A 15879-nucleotide genomic window follows, 5' to 3' on the forward strand; every position below is an offset into this window, starting at 1 on the left:
GCTAAAACATAATTCTGTGCACACCCAAAACACGCATATTACACTACCGCAGGCCATTTTTTCAGCGCACCTTAGTAAAAGGACCCCTATATTAGGCAATAATTTTTTTTTTACTTTCATTTAAGTAAATGTTTTAATGGGTTCTTAATCTTAACTCAAGTATTACAATATACATTTATTTTTATGTAAGTATTTTGACCTAGTGCTTTGAACAACACTGCCATGTTTCTATATCTTTTACTAGTAGTTAGATGCAGATTTTATATCATTTGACATTTACTGTCCTTTCAGGTTTCTGGTATTGAATTATTACAACTTCCTGGCCTTTGGTTTTGCAGTGGAGGAGATTAACAACAGCTCAGAGCTCTTACCCAACATCACACTGGGGTTCCAAATTTATGAGTCTTTCGGCAATCCAATCTTAACATTTAGTGCTGCCACTAAAATATTTTCAGGAACTGATACCTACTACTACTACTACTTAGCATTTCTATAGCGCTACTAGATGTATGCAGAACTGATACCTATATCCCTAACTACAGTTGTGGAACATCTGGCAAATTGGCTGGTGTTATTGAAGGTCTTCCAGCTGAGGAATCAATTCAGATTTCCAACTTGTTCAGGATATATCATTACCCACAGGTCAGGGGGCATCTTGATTTTACTTTAGACCCTTCCATATAATACATCATAACAGATCTTTTATCAAAATGAATCCAAACTGTTATCCACAAATGCTTAAATATGTCAAAATGCAGAGAGAAAAAGTTTAGAACATTATCTACATCTGGGTAGGGGGTTGTATTTGCTTTAGTATTTTCAGAAGTGAACGTCCAGTCTTAGGAGAAAACAAAAAGGAGTTGCAAACTATACATGGGCCCATTTTTCTTAGACAGTTTTTCAAAGTGAATGTGGATGTATTCAGTCACTCTAAAAAAAAACTGATGCTAAATTATGTTAATAGAAAGAATACACAGACTTTGCACACAATGTAGGTTGTTTAAACCATAAATGTATAAGGTAAATAATTATTAAAGCAGTTTTGATTAAGTCTGCAGGTACTTCTTACTCATAGATTTTGTACCAGTTCTTAAAGAGAAAGTACACAAATATTTTCCCTTTGAATCTTGTTGCAAGAACAGAATTCCTACCGCCTCTTCCACCTGTTCTTTGTGTATGTCTTTCACTGAAAACATCCATAGATTTGAAAATATAACCTTGGCATGATACTTTTCTTCCCCAATTTAAAGGTGACTTCAGGAATGACTCCTAACAATGTGGTTAAAAGTGAAGGTAGTATGGAATACCATGAGCACTTTTAACTATATGAGAGTCAGTTGATTGACTTATGTGGATTTTTATGACATAAATGGCTTTGAAAATTGTCAACTATGTGGCAGCCCCGATTCTGTATTTAAGCCATTAGAAAGCCTTTTAACCAGATACATACTGACAATGATCTGGGCTCCCGAGCATTAAGGGTCAGGGGCCCCTATCCACCTATCAAAAATGAATAAACTAGATGGAAGCTAGGGGAGAGTGGGTCCTCGAGCAATATCTTACTGTCCCAATGGTCAGTCTGCCCCCGTTTTTTACTTTTCTTTCACTGTTATACAGTGATCTTGTCTGGACCAGGCCTTCCTCTGTCTTTATTTCAACTGGTCATCCTTATGTTTTTTTTCATTTGCTTGCAATGACATGAGAATGTCAACAGCATATCCCATGTCATATTCAGCCGCAGCGGTCAGCAGTTTTTTTTTGTTTTAATGCTGACTGCCATGGTCAGAAGTGGCCCCAGATATTCAGTGCTGGGCCATGTCAAGGCACTGACACTGAATATCCAGAGCTAATCAAGCATACAGTGACCACAGGAGTATATGAGGGTCCAAGCCAATTTTCATCTGCGGACCGCATAAGACAGTTATGTGAGCCCCAGGTATCAGCTGGGAAAAAGGTGTCCTCTGCTGCTCCTTCTCCTCGTCTCATGGCAGCCTCACAGTACTAACAAGTAATGTGAAACTGTTACTAGAGGTTGTGGCTGTCATTTTGTAGAGACAGACACTAGGGCTGGAGAAAATAGGGTACCCTATTGCTCCCATCATATTGCTGGATCTCTAGGGAATTTAGGTAGGCCATGGGGACCTATCCTGAGATACCCTGACCTCCCCCTCTCCCTCCTGTATCTTAAAAAAGTTGGAGGCAGGAGGGCAAAAGCAACACCTCCTCCCTCCTGCCTCAGGTGATGCCTCTTCCAAAATGGCAGTGCCCAGCCCCTGCCTGGTGCATTGTGGGATCCACTGGGAGGGGCTAAGCACCATATTAGGAGTTTTTCCTGAGGCAGCTGTATTATACTTTGTGCACCCGTCAGTCACATCTAGGGTACAAAAAGGTGCTCTGATTGAGCAGCTGATCACTGGAGGGATTGAGGCATGATCCCTCTTTAATCCCCCAGTGGTTGCTGTCCCCTTCCCTGTCCCCTGAATGTGAAACCGTAAAGGAAAACCAGGATCTATAAGCCACATCTATTATACAAATCTATGTCAGCTGCAGGTATTATGGTCATTCTGAACAAAGCAGCAAGCAGAGCAGAGGGGTAGCCTAGTGGCAAATATAACCTGAGGGACAGAGGGTCAAATCCTGCTTAACTCTTAAATTGTTTCTGGGGTTCCCTCCAGGTACAGAAACATACCCACTGTACCTAAACACATAAGACACCTGCAGGTCTGAAGACTATTGAAGTAGTGTATATGCAGGTATAGTAGGTATTTTTCAGGTCCTGGAAGGATCACATTTACAAAAAAAAAAAAAAAGAGTAACAGGGGGATTTGAACCTATACCCCTTAGTTTATATATCCACTGCATTAAGCATTAAGCTACTCCTCTGTTTTTTGAAGAAATCCATGTACTTGACAATGTTCTAAGACTGCTGCCAAACAGACATCTCTGTGCCTTGTTCTCCCCCATTTATAATTTAAAAGTTTCAGTTTGTAAATTGATTGTTCAGTAAGGACATTCTTCTCAAGTTTTTTCAAACAGGAAATCTAGGCATATTACCTGTTCGAGAATAGCTGTGAGATGGACGTTATGGACAGGACATCTCAATTCTGCCTTGGATGTTTTTAGAAATGCCCCTTCATGTGTCTTTAGAAAATATCAGCACAGATCCTGCAGAAATTGCACCTAAACTGAGGCAACAGACATTACACCTGCTTAGGATCAGGGGTAAACATTAGCATGGAAAGGACACACCTATGTGCATATTTTCATAAAATACATGCATAAATCATGACTTGCCCATGCCCCACCCAAAACTCTTCAAGAACACGTGCCTAATAGCACCATGCAAACTATTAAGTATGAAGTAATTTTATAAAAGTCATTTTGCATAAGCAGAACAGTCTATAAAGTATGAAAGTGGTTTATGAATGACCTCTTGTATGGGGTGGGTGGATTGAATGTATGTGTGGATGGCTTTAGTGTGTTTTTATGGGGTGTGGCAGGAATGTAGGTATAGACATTATATGGGTTGTGGGATTTTGTGCAGGACATGAATGTGGGGAGTGGGGAGCAGGTGCCTGGAGGGTAAAGGTATACAAAGGTACATATGTGTGGCAAGTAAGTGGGGATGTATGGGGAATGTAGTTGTGCATGTGAGGGACAGCGTGCTGTGTCATTATGTGGGGGACATGGGTGTGTTTCCACATTTGAGGTAGATGTGTGTTTATCAGTAGGACTAATTGGGCTTCTGGTGGTACTAAAATATAATCAATCCAGTTATTTACTTTAGGAGATCAACTGTATCCATTCAAAATTAAATGTTTCTGGTTCTTGTCATTTTGAAGATTTTTGGGGGGACAATCAAAAAAACTTTCAGAATATTATAAAAATAAAACCCCTGCGAAGGGAGACCACCTTGTAGTGGTGAAGGGGCTTCTGTGTTTCAATGACTCAGAAGGCTATGCTGAAGGGTTACCCATATCAGACAGGCCTCTGAGGAGAAACCAGACAAAGAGTGTCCCAAATTAGGGAGAGTGGAAAGATGGTGACCTGAAGCTCGTACGCTCAACGGCCCAGCTGTCCTCTGAAGTTCTTGTTACTTGAAATTTCCTGAGGATTCCAAGATGGCGCTGTGAATGGACGCACCTGTGTTTGCTCATGGAGGCTGCTGTGTTTGTGAGTTTTCCTCGGTGCCTCTGTAGCCTTGTCAACGATGGGGAAGCGGAGGGGGAAGGTAAAGGAATATCCCTCAGTTCCTGTGACCTCCTCGACAATGAAACAAACAACCCTGCAACTTCCCAGGCAACAACCGGGTCCTCAGGGAACTTCGACCCCCTCTGCAGCTCTCGGCCCTTCGGAGTCAATCGAGAGTGGAAACGGGGCTTCCCTGAGCCCTGTGGAGCGAATTGCACCTCCCCAGCCTGGAGGAGAGTTGCTGGCTGTTCAAACAGAGACAGACGCCGAAGTGGCTCAGCTGGTCCTGTCCGAGGGTGTGACTGCAGCAACGGAGATAGATTCTCAACTTCGGGAAACATTACTACAACAGGCCTTCAAAGGTATTGCCTCAAGCTATTGTTTCAAGTTAGCTCGTGCTGATAGTATATCTCAATCTCCTCCTGTGGCTAGTGTACTGATTAGACCAGCAATTGTGATGCTGGAGTCACTATGGGATATGGTTTACAATATCCAAACCTCTATGCAAACTACTTTAAAGCAGAATTCTTCTGATATTGAAGTTCTTTCTGAGGCTGCCCTGCTTCAAGCACAAGTGACTGCACAGCAAATCCAGAAATTGGAACATGTGGATATCAAATTCAAGAAATGGGATCTATAGAAACTGCTTTGGTTAAAGACAATAATTTCCTACATAAACGACTTGAATACTTGGAAAACCAGACTAAAAGACTTAACCTTAGGTTTTTTAATTTTCCCAAATCGCCGTTAATTTCTCCCTTGGAGATGGTTAAAAAATATTTGGTGGACATCCTAGGAATGGACAAGGACTCACTCCCTCCCATTACACGGGCTTATTACATCGGGAGTACTGGAGTGGTGGTAGGAAACCCCCCCGTAATAGGGGAAGGAATGAATCTTACCTCATTCCTAGAAAGCTCATTAGAAATAGTTACTCAGAGGTTAACTCTGCTTGCCACTTTTGCGCTGGAGCCCGATAGGAATGCCGTACTACGGCTTTCGTTGAGACATTTAGAAAATCTGTTTTTGGGCTCAAAGGTCCGTATCTTTCCAGATCTCTCACGGCCTACACAGATGGATGAAGGGCCTTTTTGGAACTTCGCCCCAGGGTGGTGGCATTGGGAGCAAATTTTGTCTTGCGATTCCTTGTTTCTGTAATGTGATGCTTGAGGGGTAACATTTTCAGTTTGTAGACCCAAAACAGTTGAAAGAGTTTATTGATACAAGACGTGAATATAGTAGACCTTCCCTAATCAGCAGGCTGGGGTCTGAACAGAGGAAGCATCTATCGATGGTTAAATTTGTATTTTTTTTCTCTTTCTTTTCTTTTTTTTAATTTCCTTAATCTTGGAATCAAATTTCTTTAACTTGTGGACAACGGGCTGTAAAGATATATACTTATTATTTTTGTTTCCTAATGTTAAATAATGCCGATTGCATATTCACTTTAAGTGGTGATGTATTGGAAAATTTAAATACATAATTAAAAAGAAAAAGAAATTTCCTCTCTGCATTGCAGTTACCTTAACTAAGAGGAAGAGGACAATGGAGGGTCAGCCGCGATGACCAGCGTTTTGTCCCCTGTGCAGCAAGCGTGGGACCACTGCACGACGAGCTGCCCACAGATGACTGGGTTGATGAGTCCTTTGATTAGCGCGGCGAAGGAGCGTTCGATGCTCTTGGACCTGGAAACAACTTCATCGCTCCCGAGTCATTTAACCAACATGTCCAAAGGAGTGGAGGAGTGAGTTAGGAGTGTATGCTGAAGCGGAAGTCGTTTACAGCTGAACCCGTGTTGGCGATGCCACTCCTAAACCCGTAAGAGCTATCAGCTTGGAGTTTTTGGCTCCCATGGAGGTTACATTGAATATCATCTGGAAGGCGCTCCAGGACCTATCGGTGGTAGTAAATAGTTTTGCTTCAGATATAATCTTATTAGTGAGCCACATGGATAATTGAATCGAATCCTTTGAGAATGAAAAATTGATACAGCAAATGAAGTTCTACAGGAGTAGGAAACGGTTAAGACTTTGAAAATGATAATAGACCAGAAAAATTTGAACAAAACGAATATTATTACAGATGATTAATATCGAGATTGTTGTTTTCCCCAGAGTTCCGGGTATGACTCCTAAAGTTTTTTCCTCTGAAATGATTCCTCTTAGTATATTATTCAAAAGAAGTGAAGCCTGTGAAACTGAGACTACCTTTATCAGTGGGAATTGGATTAGAGATTCAATGTTTGTATTGTTAAATAATTTCTGGTTTTAAAGAGAAAAAAATGAAATCAGGTGTATTATTTCCACTAATATTGGACAATAAGTATGTTTCCAATGAAATTAATTGACTATACACTGTCTTGGGTTTGAAGAAGCATCAGACGATCAATGTGGAATAATGATTCAGATAAATAATAACTGGGGATAATCAGGTTAATACCACATTTTCTTGTTTACTGTTGTTAATTGATCTCCTTGTCTTGTTTCACTCTCCCTATTTCATTTGTGGTCTAAGAAAGAGAAAGATTGTATATAATCCATTTATCTAGTTGAGATTGTTTTCCTCTAATATTGTATTAATGTCAGGGCTTTTTTTGTGCCGGTACACGCCGGTATGCGCCGGTACGGCGTACCGGCACCTTTTTCGTGAGGCCCCACTCCCGTCCGTTCCTGGCCCATGCTCCGTTTAAATAACATTACCCGTCATGATTCTCCATCCCCTCCCCTGCCCTCCCCTCACCTACCCTCCATCAGCACGTCGCCTCTCTCCACTGCCCTCCCCTCTGCAAGTCGCGCAAACCAGTCTGGAAGTGAAGGCAGCAAGGCAGGGCACGCAGCAGACAGGTTCCTCTCCTCTTGCGTCGCTTCCCTTTAGCGTGTCCCGCCTTCGTGGGTGGGACGCGCTGAGGGAAGCAACGCGAGGAAGAGAGGAACCTGTCTGCTGCGTGCCTCCTTGCTGCCTTCAATTCCGGCCTGGTTCGCGCGACTTGCAGAGGGGCAGGGCAGTGGATAGAGGCGACGTGCTGGACATGGAGGGTAGGTGAGGGCAGGGGAGGGGAGAGAGAATCGCCGGACGCAGGGGAGACAGGAGAAGTGCTGGCATGGATGAGGGGAGGGAGGCGACATGCTGGGCATGGAGGGGAGGGGTAGAGAGAATCGCTGGACAAGGAGGGGAGGGCCAGAGGAGAGATGAGAAGTGATGGGCATGGCTGAGGGAGGGCAGGAGAGGGAGGAGAAGTGCTGGGCATGGATGAGGAGGGAGGGGAGGCGACATGCTGGGCATGGAGGGGAGGGGAGAGAGAATCACTGGACAAGGAGGGGAGGGCAGAGGAGAGATGAGAAGTGCTGGGCATGGATGAGGGGAGGGCAGGGGAGGGAGGCGACATGCTGGGCATGGAGGGGAGGGCAGGGGGGAGAGGAGACATGCTGGACATGGGCAGGGGAGGGCAGGGAGAGAGAGAGAGAGAGAGGAATTGTTGGGAATGGATGAGGGTGAGGGCAGGGGAGGGAAGCGACATGCTGGGCATGGAGGGCGGGGAGGGAAGCGACCTGCTGGGCATGGAGGGCAGGGAGAGAGAATCACTGGACATGGAGGGGAGGCAGGGGGGAGAGGAGACATGCTGGACATGGGCATGGGTGGCTGGAGGGGGGCAGGGGGAGAGGAGGGTTGCTGGACATGGGTGGATGGAGGGGAGGGGAGAGGAGGGTTGCTGGACATAGATGGAGGGGAGGGAATAGTGAGGAAGGAGATGAGATGAGGGAAAAGGAAGAGAGGAGAAAACGCACATGGATGAAGAAAATAGGCAGAAGCTGGATCCACTGGACAGTCAAGTCTGCGGAGTAGGACCCAGCTTTTACTACAGATGTGGGCAAGAAATGAAGAAGAAAAGTGGAAAGTAAGACATAAAAGGGAAGGAAGCCCCTGAAACGGAGTTAAGAGGACAGATAGCAGCAGAATCGGATACTGGGCTAGCATGATCAAGAAAAACAGTCACCAGACAACAAAGGTAGAAAATATCATTTTATTTTCATTTAGTGTCTGGAATAGTATCCAATTTGAGAATTTACATCTGCTGTTACAGGTCTAGTCGTCCCACTGGGGATACTGGACCTGTAGCAGCTTACAGAAATTATCTATATAATAAATCCCCCCTCAGACGTTCTGAAGCTCACTCCATCTGTCCTGAACTCCTGTCCTCCTGGTAGGCTAGGCTATTTGGACTACTCACCCTCAGTCTCAGCCACGCCCATGCTGAGCTGTAGGCCACGCCCCCTCTGCACATAAAAAGCACCTCAACGTTCTAAAGCACACTCTGAGGCTTCAACAGTTTGTATGTTCGAAGCTCTGTAACCATTTTAAGAACACTACATCTCTGCCCCGCCCTGACCTATCAGAGAAGGGAGGAGTGCCACAGCTGCACCGCTCTGACCTATCAAAGGGAACTGAAACAGGAAAAGGGAGGAGTGTCACACCGAATGATGGACCTATCAGAGGGAAGTCAAATAGAAGAAGGGAGGAGCGTCAGAGGCCAAGGGGAGGGCCGTATCTACGTCTTATAGGTTTTCCTTGCTTTCTTTCAGTGTTATTGCAGCTGCAGCCACTTAGGTAAGTCTAGCAAGCCTGTCAGCTACTGAATACAGAAAGCAAAGATAGCATGTGGGAACTTGCTCCATTTTGTTCTCTGGATGCAGTGATTATTATACAAATGGTCTTGCTTCATTATTTTGGTAGGGGCTGCCTTCATGACTGTCCACAGTCCCCCAGTCCCTGACACCTGACAGGGGGGGACAGGGAAGGACACTCACTGTCTACATACGCACTCGCACACACCCATTCTCATATACACACACGCTCTCGCACAGACACACTCACACCCACTCTCTGTCACACACACACACTTGCACATTCTCACTCTCACACAGTCACTCTCACAGACACTCTCTCAAACATACACACTCCGCGCACAACCTGCTAGCGCCCGTTTCATTTCAGCCAGAACGGGCCTTTTACTAGTTATAATAAAAATCACATAATTTTTTCTCCTATACTACTATATATTTTTCAATGTCTGTTTATATGTGCCATGGCTGGTATAAGGGGTGTGGCTATGTGGGTGTGGCTATAACAGGGGGTGGAGCCATATGTGGTGACCCCGCCCACATGAGTACCTGGCAACCCTTTTTTTCTACAAAAAAAGCCCTGATTAATGTACAGTCATCTCTGTATTTACTGTTTTGCAAGTGCCCTTGTAAAATTGAAAAATTATAAATAAATGATTAAATTAATAAAATAAAAACAACCACGCTTGCAGCCTGCAAAGAATCTGATATGGAATGGATTATGATCTCAAAGTTTCAATGGACAATATTTGATTATTATAGCATTCCAGTCAAATTTGTCTTGTTAACTAAGGCATTCTTCTGTAAGGTTATGTTTAAACAACCTATATTTAATATTAAATGGACAGATCAGGAGACGATATCCTTTGAGGCTTAACCTTCTCTGGAGTAGAGACCAGTAAACACCACATGGTGTCCTCACAGCTGTTGAATTTCAGCTATAAATAAAGTTACCTTATTGTCTTTTCTCCATTCGTCCTTGTTGTCCATGCAGAGGTCTACCTGTGCAGAGTTTGATATATAATCATTTTTGTCCATATTCAAAGATACAATTGCTTGGGATGAATAGACTTATACAAACTGCTCTCAAAGATTAACTGTGGAGTAAGATGGGTGAATATCATCATAGGGTATACTCTTCACAGCTTGAAAGATGGGAGCTTATCCGGTTTCTCATTTTATTTGCTGTTTTTGTGATCTTCCTGTGGAAGGCTACTGATTGGTCAATGTAGAGCTAAACACCGCAGGGTGGCAACAACCAGACTACCAGAGGAATGGGGATGTCATAATTGGGGGAATTCTAAGTACACAGCATTTTGAAATGCCCGAACACCCAACCTTCACAAATTCTCACATAATCTCGGGAACAGCCTCGTAAGTAGCCACATGGCTAGGCTTCTATCTGAAACATGTTTGTGAGTTTTATTTTGGATGCTTACTGACTCGAATTGCAAGTATAATTAAAACCTGCATGATGAATCTTTAATAAGGAGTCTACTAACTTTTTCACATTTTCCTGCCATTATTCTGTAAGACACTATGAAATTAATACCAATCTAATGGTTAATTGTCCCCAGTTACAGCCTGCAACTAAATTGCATACCATTTTAAGAAGCATGAGGGCACATTTTACACAGAATATTGAGATCAGACTTTAGATATTCAGGTTGGTGACATGCTCGTTTCTAATGATATTTTACAAAAGGCTCTGCTGTATATGAAGTCTTCTATAAAATTCCTATAAGAACATGTGAAAGTGCACACATATTTGCTGGCACATACAGTAGGAACTGTCATTTTGCAAATATATACATGTAAAAAATAAACAGCATAAATCTGGTAGCTTTCATGTGGATGTATCACCACTTCCATATGGAAATATTAATTTCCCAGTTTCTACATGGTAGTGGTGACACTTTTACATGTGGCTCTCCAGTTTTACAAACCTGCATGTGGAAGTGCAGCCAGTGGAAAACATGCTCTCTATACACACACACACACACATATATATATATATGATAACCTATTCTGGATATATATATATATATATATATATATATATAGAGAGAGAGAGAGAGAGAGAGAGAGAGAGAGAGAGAGAGATCTAAAATAAAACCCTTCACTGTCTAGGGAAGTGTGGTAGCCGTGTTAGTCCACTCTTAAAGGTTATCAATAGAAATCAAACAAAATAAAACATGGAAAAGAAAATAAGATGATACCTTTTTTATTGGACATAACTTAATACATTTCTTGATTAGCTTTCGAAGGTTGCCTTTCTTCCTCAGATCGGAAATAAGCAAATGAGGTAGCAGATAGTATATATGAGAGAAACATCAAAACATTACTTTGACTGTCTGACAGAGTGGGAGGGTGGGGGTATGCATGGGGACATCAAAGCATTTCATTGATATTCTAACAGAATGGGTGTTGGTAGGTGAGAGGAGGGTAATAAACAGAGAAATAAACAGAGAAATACAGCTTTATGTTTTATAATGAGTTAGAAAACCCAGATCCTTATTAAGTCCTGTTTGTTGGGTGTCAAAATATTCAATCATTCTTATTTCAAAGGTCTTACGTTCCTGTATTGTTTTAAAATTACCTTTCAGTATTCTTACTGTGAAATCACTGGTGCAGTGTTCTGGTCTTGTGAAGTGTTGGCCCACAGGGGTGGGGGCCTGACTGTCACTGGCTATTTTCATGTGATGTCTGTGTAGATTGAATACAAATATAAAATACATTCATACAAAAAAAAAAAATATATATATAAATTTTTGACATAAAAATTCTAATCAAGTTGTAACCTAATGCATTAACATGTAATATACATAAGTAACGATTATATAGATAGGGCACATACCTATGATACAAATCTTATATTAAGATATTTGTCCAACAGTGGTTGCTATAAAAACAAAGATAAAAAATAATGAAAATGATGAAAAATAAAAAAATAAAAAATGAATACTAAAAAGTAAAAAATAAAATAAAAAAATGATAATAAAAATCAATAACTAAGAACTTACTTGTTTACATCAAACTTGAAGACCATGCAAAAAACCAGCTCGAGAGCTACTCCCTAAATAAACAAAAGAACATAAAAGATCCATCTTCACTGTCACATACCTCAGTAAAAGTTTGGTTAATTTTACTTGTAAAGAAGAAGTACAGGAAACATTTGTTACTTTTACTTTTCAGCAATTTCTACTACTTTTACTCAGTTACACCTGATGCTTGCAGTTAAAAGTAAAAAAGTAAAAGTAGGAGTGAGATGATATGATGATTCCTCAGTAAACCAAAAGAAACAGCAAAACCTAGAATAGGATTTTGCAATTGCAAACCTCATCATGCAAACAGTGAATCAACTTATCTTACATCTTTGTTGTTCACTGAATATAGCCTATGAGAACAGTGCAGTTGCCTGTGTTTATTGAACTGATTGCTGGTCTCCAGCCAAGCAGAGCAGTAATGATTTGCATCACTTTGAAGCAGAGATGAAACAGAAGCTGGTTGCAATTCTTGGTGAATAGATAAATTACCACTACAGACTTCTTGTCATTTGATGGAAAATTGGGGTGACTGTCCACTGGATTGATAGAGTGTTGGAAAAGAAGTTTGATTGTCTGGACTTCATTTGATTTTTCTGCATCATTTCTCAAAGATATTCAAACAGAGTTTGCCTTCAGATAAAAAATTATTAGAACAACAGACAACGATTTCAACTTTGAGAAAGCCTTCTCTCTAATTGGACAGCATGACGATAACGAAGATGAAAGTGATGAATTAGACAGCACTACATCTATTTCAGATGATAATGACAATGATGATAATAACGTATTCTTTACAATACAGAAACCAAGTATTTCAGAAAGAAATTCTCTTGATCAATACCTGAAGACTCAGTCAGAAGATATCAGTAATATTGTAGCTTGGTCTGATTTGAATGAACTTTTTATCAGAATGAACAATCCACTTCCTACTAGTACAGTTGTTTAATCTTTTTAGCTGTGCTGTGTTAAGGACTCACAAGTGCAATCACATGAATGACAGTCATTTTCTTTTTTTTTTTTTTTTAATGTCTTTATTAAATTTTCTTTACGTAACATTATCCAAACCTAACAATCTAGACACTTTCACATTTATGCATCATCAACAACCCCCCCGCCCCCCTCCTCCCCTCTGGATATCTCAGGTATACAACATTTTCCCCTGCGCTGGAAGACCCCCTTAGTCCACCTATCATCCGGTTAAACCCCGCCATTCCACATAAGGGGTCCAAGTTTTTAGAAATCTCACCATTCCCCCTCGCCTTAAGGCTGTAAGTTTGTCCATTAAACAATAGTAGTCCACCTTAGCCAGCACTTGATCCACGGTGGGAGTCGCCGGCTGTTTCCAATATCTTGCAATTAAGATCCTGGCTGCTATAACAATATAGGACAAAGGGCCGTGACAAGAGCCACGACCTCCCCTCATCGGTACATTCAACAAGCACAAGCCAGGAGTTAGCATAACCTCGGCTCCCAAGCCGCTCTGCAGTTGCATCTGTAAGTCCTTCCAGAACTGCTGTATCACCGGACAATCCCACCACACATGCCAAAATGTTCCTTCTGCCCCGCAGTTGCGCCAGCATCTCGTCAGTCCAGTTTAAAAAATGCGAGACAACCAGCTAGGAGTCAGATACCACTGGTACAACATTTTATACCCATTTTCCAGCAAGGGGGTAGCCACTGAAAATGACAACAGTCGTTTAAATATCCTTTTCCAGGTCTCTGGTTCATATGTATTACTAGTAGGGACTCCCATTTACGAATACATTTATTTAATGGTAGGGACTTATGAAGTAATATGAAGTAAAGCTCTATAAATTCGGGAGATCCCACCCCTTACCTTCCCCAGATCTCATTGCCATTTCAAGCTCCGTGGCCTCCAGAGACAAATCTTCTCTAGCTTTTTTCTGCACAAAGTCTCAGATCTGCATATAATAGAACTTGTCCCTGTCCCCCAAACCAAATTCCTCTTGTAAAGTTTCAAACGAATGACATTTCCCATCTTCCCAGATCTGCCCCAACAGTCGCAGGGATGCCGCTGACCAGTGCCCATACACCCCTTCTCCCCTACCAGGAATAAAATCTGTGGCATGTATTATGGGTGTAGTCAGATGATATTTGCGCCCCGGAAACCAGGCCGCTCTGCATCTCACCCATTCCCCTAGCACCACCTTCATTTGACCCCTCAAGCCCGATAGTAGTCCTCTCAACAATTGTAAAGGAAGCCACGCCACTGCCCAAAAGGGCACCCCCTTCAACCCCCACTGAGCCGCATAGGTCCACATCTTACTCGGACCTCTCTGCACAGTGGATAACATTTTGGAATAAGGCTGCTCTATAGTATAGCCCAAAGTTTGGTACCCCCATGCCCCCATCCTTCCTTAATTGATAGAGTATTCTTCTATTCACACGAGGTGGCCTTTTGCGCCAAATAAAGGCAAACATTTTCTTATTCAGCGTGCGAAAGAAGGTGTGCGGTATAGAGACAGGTATTGCCATGAATAGGTATAGCAACTTGGGGAGCATTGTCATCTTTACCGCTGCTATTCTACTCATCCACGACATTTGTAGTCCCCCCCCCCCCCATCTCTCTAATTCTTGCAAAAGCTCTCGCATTTTGGGGACAAAGTTTTCCTGAAATAGGTCCCCCGTATCTGGTGTTAAATTGACCCCAGGTATCTGATGTACTTAGTAGACCACTTACTACTACTACTATTTAGCATTTCTACAGCGCTACAAGGCGTACGCAGCGCTGCACAAACATAGAAGAAAGACAGTCCCTGCTCAAAGAGCTTACAATCTAATAGACAAAAAATAAAGTAAGCAAATCAAATCAATTAATGTGTACAGGAAGGAGGAGAGGAGGGTAGGTGGAGGCGAGTGGTTACAAGTGGTTACGAGTCAAAAGCAATGATAAAGAGGTGGGCTTGCAATCTAGATTTAAAGGTGGCCAAGGATGGGGCAAGACATAGGGGCTCAGGAAGTGAGAGGGAAGTGAGATTGTAATTCCTCTTGTAACCCTGCAGGGCATTGTATTGGCATGATCTCTGATTTTTGAATGTTAATCTTGAGACCTGTTACTGCACCATACACCTGCAGTATCTGCATCACTGCTCTCAATGAGGCCTAGGGTGTGAAAGCGTAAGTAAGATATCATCTGCATAAAGCATAAGTTTAGTTTCTTGCCTCCCTATTCGGATGCCTTGCACCATGGGGTCATTTCTAACCAGGATTGCCAGAGGTTCCATAGCTAATGCGAACAATAGCGGAGATAAAGCACACCCCTGCCTTGTACCTCTGAACAATTCAAATGATTCAGTGTATGTGCCATTAATCCACAACTGGGACATAGGTTGTTGGTAGAGCGCTGCGACCTAGTGTAGGTATTGCCCATTAATGCCCACTTTCCGCAATAATGCAAACAGAAAGGGCCACAGCACTCTATCGAATGCCTTCTCAGCATCCAATGAGAGAAAGACCGCCGGTTGCCCCACCTGCTTAATTCTATCTAATATGTATTGTGCCCGTCTCGTGTTGTCAAAGGTTTGCCTATCCGCTATAAACCCTGCCTGGTCTTCATGTACCAAACAGGGCAGCACCTTTTGCAGCCGGGTGGCCAAGATTGTGGTTAGAATTTTATAATCAGTGCCCAATAAAGATATGTATGATCCACAACTTTGTGGGTCTTTATGCGGTTTAAGAAGTAATACCACTGTGGCCAACCGCCAGGACCGCGGGAGCACAGAGTCCAGCCGAATGTCATTAAATACTCTAAGTAGTATAGGTGCTAAAATAGAATGAAAGCATTTATAGAAGTGATTGCTGTACCCATCTGCACCCGGAGCTTTTCCCCTAGGCAAACCTTTTATGGCCAAGGTCACTTCCTCAAGTGTTATGGGGGCTGATAATTCTTGCTCCTCAAGCTAGGTATATCTACTGTGTCTAGAACGTTCTGGAGGGCTTCCTCAGCTAAATGTCCCTCCGGCTGATAGAGCTTCTGAAAGTAATCCACAAATACTCTCTGG

Source organism: Microcaecilia unicolor, chromosome 3, assembly GCF_901765095.1.
Source record: "Microcaecilia unicolor chromosome 3, aMicUni1.1, whole genome shotgun sequence".
NCBI lineage: Eukaryota > Metazoa > Chordata > Amphibia > Gymnophiona > Siphonopidae > Microcaecilia > Microcaecilia unicolor.